The sequence below is a fragment of the Aotus nancymaae genome, unplaced genomic scaffold, assembly GCF_030222135.1.
Source record: "Aotus nancymaae isolate 86718 unplaced genomic scaffold, 86718_ANA_hifiasm-v0.15.2.pri h1tg000002l, whole genome shotgun sequence".
NCBI classification, from domain to species: Eukaryota; Metazoa; Chordata; class Mammalia; order Primates; family Aotidae; genus Aotus; species Aotus nancymaae.
The window spans coordinates 18,337,750-18,349,762 of record NW_026988413.1 but is presented as its reverse complement, the minus strand read 5'-3'; the positions used below and the strand labels follow the sequence as shown (position 1 = coordinate 18,349,762).

The following is a 12,013-nucleotide window of genomic DNA, read 5'->3' as shown; positions in this document are numbered from 1 at the left end:
AAGTGATGATCCAGGCTGCAGCCACGGCAAGCCCCAGCCCGCCCCGAGGGAGAGGAAAGCCCCGAGGACCTTACAAGACGGGGCAGCAGAGGAGGCCGGGCCTGCTGAGGATGGGGAAGGCCAGAGGCTAAGAATCTGCACATATCCTACAGCTGGACCAAGAGTGGGACAAACAGCGTGGGTGCCGCCAAAAAATCATCTTTCTGTTATTGTGGACAGTTTCCCCAGTCTTGACTTATTTCTCTAGTCCCCTTAAGTTCATGGTTCACAAGCTTAGTTGCCCATTGAAAACCATCTAGTCAGAAGGGCACGGTGGTTCACCCCTGTAATCCCAGCACTTTGGAAGGCCCAGGCGGGCAGATCACAATGTCAGGAGATCGAGACCAGCCTGGCCGACATGGTGAAACCTCGTCTCTACTAAAAAACACACAAAAAATTAGCCAGGCCTGGTGGCAGGTGCCTGTAATCCCAGCTACTCAGGAGGCTGAGGCAGGAGAATCGCTTGAACCTGGGAGGCGGAGGTTGTAATGAGCTGAGATCACGCTACTGCACTCCAGTGTAGGAGTCGGGCATCAGCATTTTTTAAAGATTCCCTAAGTAAGCCCAACATGCAGCAAAGTTTGAGAAATATTGCCCTAAGTTCACATCAGGACTGACAAAAAGGAGAGTAGAGGCTGGAGGTGGTGGTGTTACTGCCAAAATCTTGTTGATTAGAGAAAGTAATTCACACAAGCCTCCTCTCCTCTCACAGGCTGGCTTCTTCCCTAGCCACAATAATTCCCAACATAAGTCCCTCTGAAAGTTAACAAATATTAACCAAAGAGATTAATTAATTGGTTAACCGTATTTCAGGATCCCACGAGTGACAGAGGAAGGGGTAGAAGCCTCTAGAATCATCTACCATTTGTGACACAAAGTATGTGCTCAATAAATATTTGTTGACCTGGTGCCTCGGATGCCAAAAGTTTCCTATGTCTTTTGATCTGTCACACAAAAGTAACAGAACTCCTAATCTGTGAGAAAGCATCACTTAAGAAAAATCTTTCGTTCATTCTACTCTAAAAAATTCACTTCTTTTACTCACTTCCTCAAACTCAAAAGCCACATAAAACTTTGCATTTGCAGTCTTTCAGGAAGTGCACCCCCAAGGAATCATGTTTCTGCAAGTGTGGTTTGACCTCTGCAAACGGATTCTTTAGGTTGGTATTTAAAATGCAGATTTTGGGGCCTGATGGCTATGTCTGTAATCCCAGCAGTTTGGGAGGCAGAGGCGGGCTAGATAGCTTGAGCTCAGGAGTTTGAGACCACCTTGGGCAACATGGAGAAACCCTGTCTCTATTAAAAATAAAAAAAAATTAGCCAGGCATGGTGGCGGAGGCCTGTAATTCCAGCTACTTGGGAGGCTGAGGTGGGAAGATCGCTTGAACCCAAGAGGCGGAGGTTACAGTGAACTGAGATCGTACCACTGTACTCTAGCCTGCGCGAGAGAGGGAGACACTGTCAAAAAAAAAAGGAAATAAAAATTAAAAACTAAATAAATAATCTGGGTGTGGTGGCTCACTTCTGTAATCCCAGCACTTTGGGAGGCTGAGGCAGGTGGATCACTTGGGGTCAGGAGTTCAAGACCAGCCTGGCCAACATGGTGAAACCCTATCTCTACTAAAAATACAAAAAGTAGCTGGGTGTGGTGGCACATGCCTGTAATCATGGTTACTTGGGAGGCTGAGGCAGGAGAATCACTTCAACCCGGGAGGCAGAGGTTGCTGTGAGCCGAGATCACGCCACTGCACTCCACCCTGGTGACAGCGAGACCACGTCTCAAAAAATAAAATAAAATTAATAAATGAATAAAAACTCAGATTCTAAGGCCCAAACCCACCTCTTCGGAACTGAATTTCCAATACGTGACTTAGGAACCTGCATTTTAGCAGGCTCTCCCATGTGATGAAAATGCACGTCAAAGTCTGAGAAGTACTGCTCCAAAGCTCGGTAACTACATCCCAGAAGCTACTCAAAACAGTCCATCGGGGGTGGGAAAAAGGGTTAGAACTCCTTCTCTTTTTTTAATCGAAAAAAATCTTTTCATCCCAGAAAAGTATTGCCTGGGCTGAAAGGGCTGGAGGAGTAGGGGGATTCCCTGGTCAACTGAGAAGGGGCACGAGAGAACCTTTAGGGCTGATGAAATGCTCTGTAGTTGGATTGTGGCGATGGTTACACACGTGCGTCCATTTATCAAAACTCTTTAAACCATACACTTTATTTGCCATTTTTTAAAGATGGAGACTCACTCTGTCGCCCAGGTTGGAGTGCAACGGTGCAATCTTGACTCATTGCAACCTCCATATCCTAGGTTCAAGAGATTCTCTCCTGCCTCAGTCTCCTGAGTACCTGGGATTACAGCGCATGCCACCATGCCTAGCTAAATTTTGTTTGTTTGTTTGTTTTAGTAGAGACAGAGTTTCACCATGTTGGCCAGGCTGGTCTTGAGCTCCTGATTTCAAGTAATCCGCCTGCCTCGGCCTCCCAAAGTGCTGGGATTACAGGCGTGAGCCACCGCACCCAGTTCCACAGATTTCAAATGGGTACATTTTATTGCATGCAAATCGTACCTCAATAAAGTTGATTTTTAAAAATTAAAAAAGGTAAAACAGTAAATAGTATACAAATTAAGAATTTTACATCATAGAACGTTTAAAATAAACGTACACACATTGGGAGTACATGCTCAAAACATTCTCTGATGACAGGCATGCAGGATCTAAATGTGAGGAAACAGTTTCCCTAGATGACCCCTTTCAGCCCAACTTTCTAAATCGGTCTAAAACATAGTAAAATCTCTTCTCAGTGCCAGGCACGGTGGTACACATGTGTAATCCCAGCTATTCAGGAGGCTGAAGCAGGAGGGTGGCTTGAGCTCAGGAATTTGAGATCAGCCTGGGCAAAATACTGAGACTCCTGTCTCTATTTTAATAAATAAATAGGCAAACAAATAAAAATTATACATAAAAAATAATAAAATACAATCTCTTCTTTATATGGGAAATAGAGAAAAGATCATGAAATAAGTCTCAACCTGTCGCGATGGCTCCCGCCTGTAATCTCCCAGAACTTTGGGAGGCCGAGGCAGGCAGATCATGAGGTCAGGAGATAGAAACCATCCTGGCCACGGTGAAACCCCATCTCTACTAAAACACAAAAAATCAGCTGGGCGTGGTTGTAGTCCCAGCTACTCAGAAGGCTGAGGCAGGGGAATCGCTTGAAACCGGAATACAGGTTGCAGTGAGCCAAGATCGTACCACTGCAGTTCAGCCTGGCGACAGAGCGAGACTCTGTCTCAAAAAAAAAAAAAGTCTCCCCTCTCTCTTCCCAACCTGAGATCAGCTCCCCTGCTGCAACTTGGTTAAACTGATTTCTCACTAGGCCTGAAATCCCAAGTCCTCCTGAAACCTTTCACCCCTTTTCCACCCCCATGTTATTAAGGCTTCTCCTATTCCAAAGTAGCCGTGGGTAAAGATCACAGATACCTGTTTCAAAGTATATACAACCAGAAGCAGTAAGCAAATTAGAACCATTTAATGGAAGGAAAAATATATCTACTTACTTTAAATGTTAAATTTTGCCATCTCTGTATTATGTAAAAAGTAGAAAATATTGTGCTATCACATGCTCAATTTGTCACTATTTAAGACTTTATCATGGTTCACAATATTACAATGTCATTAAGTTTGTTAGCTCAATTTCTAAGGAAAACTGCAGACGCTGAGCGTCACATTTGATCAAATTAAAAATTTGAGATGTAGTGATTGTGAAAAGAGAACAAAAATTCCCAAATGATTCTTACAGGGTGCACCCTTTTGTGTCACGATGTTGCAGAAAACAGCATGTCTCTAGGGCCACCAGCCCGACAACATGACGCCGTGGAGAGTGCAGAACTAGCCACAGAAGGAACTTCTCCTGGATGAATACACCCAACACAAACAACACGGAACGTGCAACAGTCAAATGTACATCTTTTTTCCTTAGTGAAAGAAGCAGACACAAAAGGCCACATATTATAAGGTTCCATTTATAGGAAATGTGCAGAATCAGAAAGGTGAGAGATTGCCAGGGGCTGAGGAAAGGGGAGAGTGAGGGCCAGTTGCTGGTGCAGGGTTTCTCTTTGGGGTGATGAAAATGTTCTGGAATTCAAATAGTGGTAACAGTTGCACAACATCACGAATATACTCATTGCCAATGAACTGCATATTTTAAAAGAGTTTTAATTTGAGAGGTCCAGGCGGGCAGATCACCTGAGGTCAGGAGTTCAAGACCAGCCTGGCCAACATGGCGAAACCCCATCTCTACTAAAAGTACAAAAATTAGCCAGGCATGGTGGTGAGCACCTGTAATCCCAGCTACTCGGAAGGCTGAGGCAAGAGAATCACTTGAACCCGGGAGGCAGAGGTTGCAGTGAGCCGAGATCGCAACACTGCACTCCAGCCTGGGTGACAGAGCAAGACTCTGTCTCAAAATAAAAATGAAAAAGAATTTAAAAAAAAATAGTTTTAGCCGGGCGCGGTGGCTCACGCCTGTAATCCCAGCACTTTGGGAGGCTGAGGCGGGTGGATCACGAGGTCAAGAGATTGAGACCAACCTGGTCAACATGGTGAAACCCTGTCTCTACTAAAAAATACAAAAAATTAGCTGGGCATGGTGGCGCGTGCCTGTAATCCCAGCTACTCAGGAGGCTGAGGCAGGAGAATTGCCTGAAACCAGGAGGCAGAGGTTGCGGTGAGCCGAGATCGTGCCATTGCACTCCAGCCTGGGTAACAAGAGCGAAACTCCTTCTCAAAAAAAAAAAAAAAATATATATATAGTTTCAGCCATTTTAAAAACAGTAAAAAAAAAAAAAAAAAAAAAAGACACTGTTACAAACAAAAATAGAGTGCTAAGATGACCCAAAAAGTAAAATGCAAATAAGAAGCAACGACTAAGACGCCAAGTAAGACAAACTTAAAAAACGAGTAATAAGACTTAGAAGGGCTAGAGACCCAGAATATATAAAGAATTAAAACCACGATGAGATATAATTTCACATTCCTTGTGTTGGCACAAATTTTAAAAGGCTGATGACACCACTTGGCAAGGATGTGAGTCAAGGGAAGGCTCTTACTCTTCTGGTGGGAGTATAACTTGGCAAACACGCTTCGGAAAACAATTTAGTATTATCACATAAAACTTAAGTATCAAAATTCCACTACTGGACCCCTAGGGAAACTCATGTACATATACACAAAATAGCATATACCAAAATGTTCAAAGCATAATGGTTTAATAGCAAAAACTTAAAACAGTATCAATTTTACTTTATTTTTTCAGAGGCAGGGTCTCATTCTGTTGCCCAGGCTGGAGTGCAGTGGTGTGCTTGCACCTGACTGCAGCCTCGTCCTCCCAGGTTCAAGTGATCCTCCTGTCTCAGCCTCCTGAGTAGCTAGGACTACAAGTGTGTGCCACTGTCTTCAGCTAATTTTATTTTTTAATTTTTTTTTCAGGAACTATGTTGTCCAGGCTGGTCTCGAACCCCTGACTTCAAGAGATCTTCCCACCTTGGCCCTTCAATGTACTGGGATTACAGATGTTAGCTACTGAGCCCAGTCTCAATTTTAATAAAATCCCAGCACTTTGGGAGGCCAAGGCGGGTGAATCACGATCAAGACCATCCTGGCCAACATGGTGAAACCCCGTCTCTACTAAAATACAAAAAATTAGCCAGGCGTGGTGGAGCACACCTGTAGTACCAGCTACTCAGGAGGCTGAGGCAGGTGAATCACTTGAACTCAGGAGGCAGAGGTTGCAATGAGCCGAGATCACACCATTGCACTCCAGCCTGGGTGACAAGAGCAAAACTCCGTCTCAAAAAAAACAAAAAACAAAAAAAGGAAAAAAAAAAAAAAAAGAAAATCAACCTATAAATTGTGTATATTCATGCAAAAGAAAGCAATGAAAATATTTCAATGAATCAGAGTAGTCCTTCTCTAAAATTTGTAGGGCCCAGAGAAAGGTTATAAATGGAGGCTTGGATACAAAGTTCTAAATATTTAACAGTAATAAATCATGCTGAGCTGGGCTTGGTGGCTCATGCCTATAATCCCAGCAGTTTAGGAGGCTGAGGTGAGAGGATTGCTTAAGCCCAGGTGCTTGAGACCAGCCTGGGCAACAGAGAGATCCCTGTCTCTACACATACACACACAAATTAGCTGGGTGTGGTGGCACTAGCCTGTTCCCAGCTACCTGGGAGGCTGAGGTGGGAGGATCATTTGAACCCAGGAGATCAAGGCTGCAGTGAGTCATGTTTGCACCACCACACTCCAGCCTGGTGACAGAGCAAGACCCATCTCAAAAACAAACAAACAAACAACAATAACAAAATACGTGTGTGTGTGTGTGTGTGTGTGTGTGTATTCATAAGATCATATAATAAAAACTTTAATATAAAACTTTTTAAATTTGTTATAAAAAAATTTCTTTTGAGACAGAGCCACGCTCTATTGCCCAGGCTGGTGTGCAGCAGCATGAACATAGCTCTCTTTCACCTCAAAATGCCTGGACTCAAGCAATCCTTCTGCCTCAGCCTTCAGGACTAGGACTACAAGCATGTAGAACCACACCCGTCTAATTTTTTCAACTTTCATAGAGATGGGGTCTCACTATGTTGTCCAGACTGGTCTTGAACTCCTGTCCTCAAACAATCCTCTCATCTTGGTCTCCCAAAGCACTAGAGTACAGCCATGAGCCATTGCACCCAGCCCAGAAAAAAGAAAAAAAAATAATTCAAATAATGACTATTTCATACCCTTCTGATTGGCATAAGTCAAAAAAGTCTGAGAACACCAAGCATTAGTCCGCCAGGAAATGAGGAAACTGGAACACTGAAACATGTAAGTATAAATTGGCACAGCCACGTTTATACTGATTTGTCAGAATCTGGAAAAGTTGAAGCTATGTAACAATTCAAACCACTTCCTAATGATCTACCCTGGAAAAACTCTAGCCATGAGCACCGAGACACCTGTGGGTCAATTCTTGGCAGCATAATTTGGTAGAACAAAAACCTGGAAATATACCATATATCCATTACTGGGAGGGATAGGTAACTGAACTGCGGTAAAAATCTATAATAAATACTTTTCAACTGTTAAAATGAATAAACTAGGTCCTTGTGCAGCAACATGAATAAATCTCCAAAACACAGCATTGAGTAAAAACTCTGAAACACATACAATAATACTGCATTTTGTTTATGGATACAAATCTATACAAGGGGAAATTATAAAATCATGGAAGGGCAAGATACACACCAAAATCATGATTGAAGTTGCTTCTTGGGAAAGAGGGAAATGAGACTGGGGAAGAGAAAAAAATAACCTTAGGCCTGTTATGATTGTTTACTGTATTTTAAAAGAGAAGGAGCAAAATTGAAAAATGTGAGCCCTTATTTATTCTAGGAGGTACAATTTGTTATAGGTTCAGAATAAATATACTCTGATGCTTGTTATACAGTGAATACTTTGTGTTTTTCAGTATTCTATCCAATTTTCGAAATAGTCAACTAGTGCTCTTCCCATCTACCCACCCCCACCCAAAATGTGAACTAACCAAAAGGGAAAGGCATACAAACAGGAAAGAACCCAGAGGAAACACCCGCATTGGCAGAAACCACAAAGCAAGGTCAAGATGCTCAGGCAGCCTGCTCTAAACAGTTAAACAGAAATCATGCATGCAAAACATTTTTTGAATTAATAGCTTCATATAGTTACTGGACAATGTGAGTAGCTAGTTAAGAAGTCAAGCAGGCTGGGTGCGGTGGCTCATGCCTGTAATCCTAGCACTTTGGGAGGCTGGGAAGATCGCTTAAGCCCAGGAGTTTGAGACCAGCCCGGGCAAAATGGCAAAATACTATCTCTACTAGAAAATACAAAAATTAGCCAGGTGCGGTGGCAGGTGCCTGTAGTCCCAGCTACTTGGGAGGCTAAGATAAGGAGAACTGCTTGAACCCAGGAGGCAGAGGTTGCAACGAGCTGAGATCCCACCACTGCACTCCAGCCTGGGTGACAGAGTCAGACCCCATCACACACACACAAAAAAAGGTTAGCTGGGCGTCATGATGCCCATCTGTAGTCCCAGCTACTCGGGAGGCTGAGGCAGGAGAATTGCTTGAACCCGGGAGGCGGAGGTTGCAGTGAGCCAAGATCACACCACTGCACTCCAGCCTGGTGCCTGGCGACAGAACAAGACTCTGTCTCAAAAAAAAAAAGGAAACAAGCAAACAAACAAATAGTCATGCAGATCGGGGTTCAAATACCAATCCTGCCAGCTTCTAGCTGTGTTACTTTCAGTAGATTTCTGAAAGGCTCTATGCTTGAGTTTCCTATAATAAGGATGGGACTTAAAATACTGCCTTAGGAGCTATCCTAAAGACTAACCTGGATATCATCTCTAAAGTGCTTATCATAGTAGTTGGTACAGTTATTTGTTCAATAAATGGTGATTATTTTTGCATCAGAACTAGGATTAGAACTCCATGTGTGGGCAGATATGTCAGCAAAGCAAACAGAAATATCCAAACCGATTCACCAAAACAATTATCCAACATCGAAGCAAGCCCTATTGTCAACTAAAATGTATAACTAAAAGCATTACAGAAGAAAAGACAGAAGCTACAGAATAGACAGGATAAATACTACCTATAAATAATAATACTACAGACAAAATTGTATACATCCAGCACAATGCAAATCGCTCTGCTGTAAACAGAGACCAGTTTACTGAACTGAATAGAAACATCAGAAACATCCATGTTAGCTAGTGGATATCAATTAGCTAACAGACCCCATTAACCCGTAATCTACAAAGAAAGTCCTTAAACTCACACACAAGTGGTAAGTTTTGGAAGACAAAGTTTTATAACTTGCTAAGAGGATAATATTTTTAAAACATACTTGCAGGGGAAAAACGTGTTTTTTAGGATCTGAGTCCACACGCACACAAAAAATTATCCCAGAGGTTCTTATTAGAACACTTTATACATTAATGGATTAAAGGTCTGTTTCCCAGATTCAAGTGATAATAAAATAAAATTTAAAATATAGCTAGTACAATAAACATGAGGAAATAAGATTTTATCACTCTACTAAAAAAAATAAACTTCACTGAATTCTCTGGAGGGTCCATCTAAATTTACATAGACTATATAATCCCTACATTATATATACTCTTAAAAAAGTAGAAGTTAACAACCCAATTAATGAGTTTAAAATGGTTTTGCTGTTTCAAACCAGGCAAAAATTACCATAATAAAATTCATAAAACTAAAATTTCTAAGCATATTGCCTACAACAAATTGAAACAAAGTATTTAAATGTTAGATACATAACAAATGAAAACAATTACGGGCCAGGGAGACAGTGGCTCAGGTCTGTAATCCCAGCATTTTGGGAGGCAGAGGCGGGCAGATCGCTTGAGCTCAGGAGTTCAAGACCAGCCTGGGAAACATGGTGAAATCCCATCTCTACTAAAAATACAAAAAATTAGCCAAGCATGGTGGCAAACACCTCTAATCCCAGCTACTTGGGAGTCTGAGGCAGTAGAATTGCTTGAACCCAGAGCCAGAGGTTGCAGTGAGCCAAGATTGGGCCACTGCACTTCAGACTTGGGTGACAGACCCTATCTCAAAAAACTAAAAAATTGAAAAAAAAAAAATTTTTTAATGGATAATGTCTGTGTATGGTTTTCCTGAAAATATAAGCTGGATTTATAAGACAATCAGGGAAATTTGAATATCAACTGTTTGTATTAGATGATATTAAAATTGTAATTTTTTTTACAAAAATGTGATCATTGTATTGTTCATAAAATATAGTTCTTATCTTTTAGAGATACTGAAGTACTTAGTAATCAAATGGTTGCTGAGATTTGCTTTAAAACAACACCTTGGAGTTGGGGACACATGGGGAATATAGATAATAAATGAAATAAAACCGGCCATGTTTTGAAAACTGTTGAAGTGAAATGATGAGTATGAGAGGATTCATCATTTTTTTTCTACTTTTGAGTATGTTGAAAACATCTGTAGTAAGAAATCAAAAAATAAAAAGCATATGGATTTCAAACTAAAAGTCAACACTAGTTGGTGAGGAATTTGTCATTACACAAAAGATAAGAACAGAAAAAAACCTAACAGCCTTCCAACCCTGTTATTTAGTGTATTGCTAGAACGTGCTAGAATGTTCCTTTCTTTTCTACTCTCAACCCTCTGCCGCCGCCTTCTCAGAGATTTCTTCAGTGGCCAGCGATGACTTAGATGATTTCCTCGATACCCATACTCCCTGCAACTCAGAAACAACCTTCAAATTGTTGCCTCACAACATATTAAAGAAATATTTAAATAAAAGAACACACTCAAGCACTTTTTAAAAATGTTAGCGTGAGCTGAAAGGGTTTTTGTCGTAAACAAATTTTTAAAAAAAATATACTGTGTCCTCCCCCTCATTTATCTAAAACACCTTTGTGTGTTTTATTACCCGTATATTGGGGTGAGTGACTGGAGTTTTTTGTTAGTTAAGTCCCTGATCAAAAGTTTGCTGACCGGCCGGAGGTGGTGGCTCATGCCTGTAATCCTAGCACTTTGGGAGGCCGAGGCAGGTGGATCACCTGAGATCAGGCGTTCCAGACCATCCTGGCCAACATGACAAAACCTTATCTCTACTAAAAACACAATAATTAGCCGGGCGTGGTGGCGGGCGCCTGCAATCCCAGCTACTCAGGAGGCTGAGGCAGGAGAATCACTTGAACCCGGGAGGCGGACGTTGCAGTGAGCCGAGATAGCGCCACTGCACTCCAGCCTGGGCAATAGAGCTGTCTCCCCACCCCACTCCCCCAAAAAAGTTTGCTGACCACCATTTTAAACCCTGGGACACCATTCAGAGTGTTTAAGAATGGACCAAGTGTAAAAAGTACTCTATCGAGAAAAATAAATGAGCAGAAGCACATAGTGACAGAAAGGGTGGAAGGAAAGACTGGCCAGAGAGAACCATTCATTAATTCAACAAGGCATTCATTCAGTTCATTCACAAATGAGATGGGAAGGCGGAACCCGCCAAGAAGGGAAAGAGACTTCACAAAAAGGACTTGAGGATGGATTGTGAGGTCGAAGAAGGATTAAGACCCCGCCTGGGGGAAAAGATGAGCTTAACCCTCTGGACAGGACAAGCGGGCATGGCTGTTTCTCAGACACGAGAGAGGAAGGGCTCGGTATCAAGGGAAAGGCCTGGGCCGCGAATGTGGACCTGGAAGCCATCTTTTTTGACATGCAGCTGTCCCCGAGGGAGCAAGCTCTCTTAGGAAGAGACTGGGAAGAAAATCAATCAAGAGGCTTAACCCAAACCTTGCAGCACACCTGCATTTAGACGAGAGAAAAAAAAAAAAAAGGCAAATGGATACAACAAAAGCAGTGGCCCGAGAGGTGAGCCGCACTGCTTCACACCGATGTGAGTGGTCCCAAGGCAGGCGGTCAACCGCGCGCGCCACCGCGGAGAGGCCACCGGGAGGGAAGGCCCGGCGGCTGCTGCAACTTTGGGAACCTGAAGAGGCTGGCTGCCTGTTGGGCACCAGGCATCTGAAAAGTGGTGATGAGGGGGGCATACGGGTGACCAGGAAAGGAGGGACAAGCAGAGACCTGCGGCTTGCGGCGGCGGAGACAGACCCGGGGCCCAGCGCGGTTAGGGTGCAGGGAAGACTCCGCCACGTCTAGGGAAGAAGGTAGCAGGGAGAGAAAGACTCAAGATACCAAGGAGTGTTGGCCCTTTCCTTCCTTCCCAAGCCTGCATCCCGCTTCTCTAGGCCCTGGCTGGCCCCAGAGCACTTTATTCTTCTGATTTTTGAGGGCGGGGAAAGGGGTGGAGGGAGCCTAGTCTCCGCCAGGCACTAGCGCTTTGAGCACTCTAGATAAAAGGTCTGGAGGTGCCGGAAGGAAGAG

The 12,013-nt window shown here is 43.1% G+C and overlaps 1 protein-coding gene across 1 annotated transcript in view; it reads right to left on the bottom strand.

The window, feature by feature from the left end:
* Positions 1-12,013, bottom strand: part of ZC3HAV1 (zinc finger CCCH-type containing, antiviral 1) — a 71,508-nt gene that overhangs the window by 58,584 nt on the left and 911 nt on the right. The gene's annotated exons all lie outside the window — the stretch shown is intronic.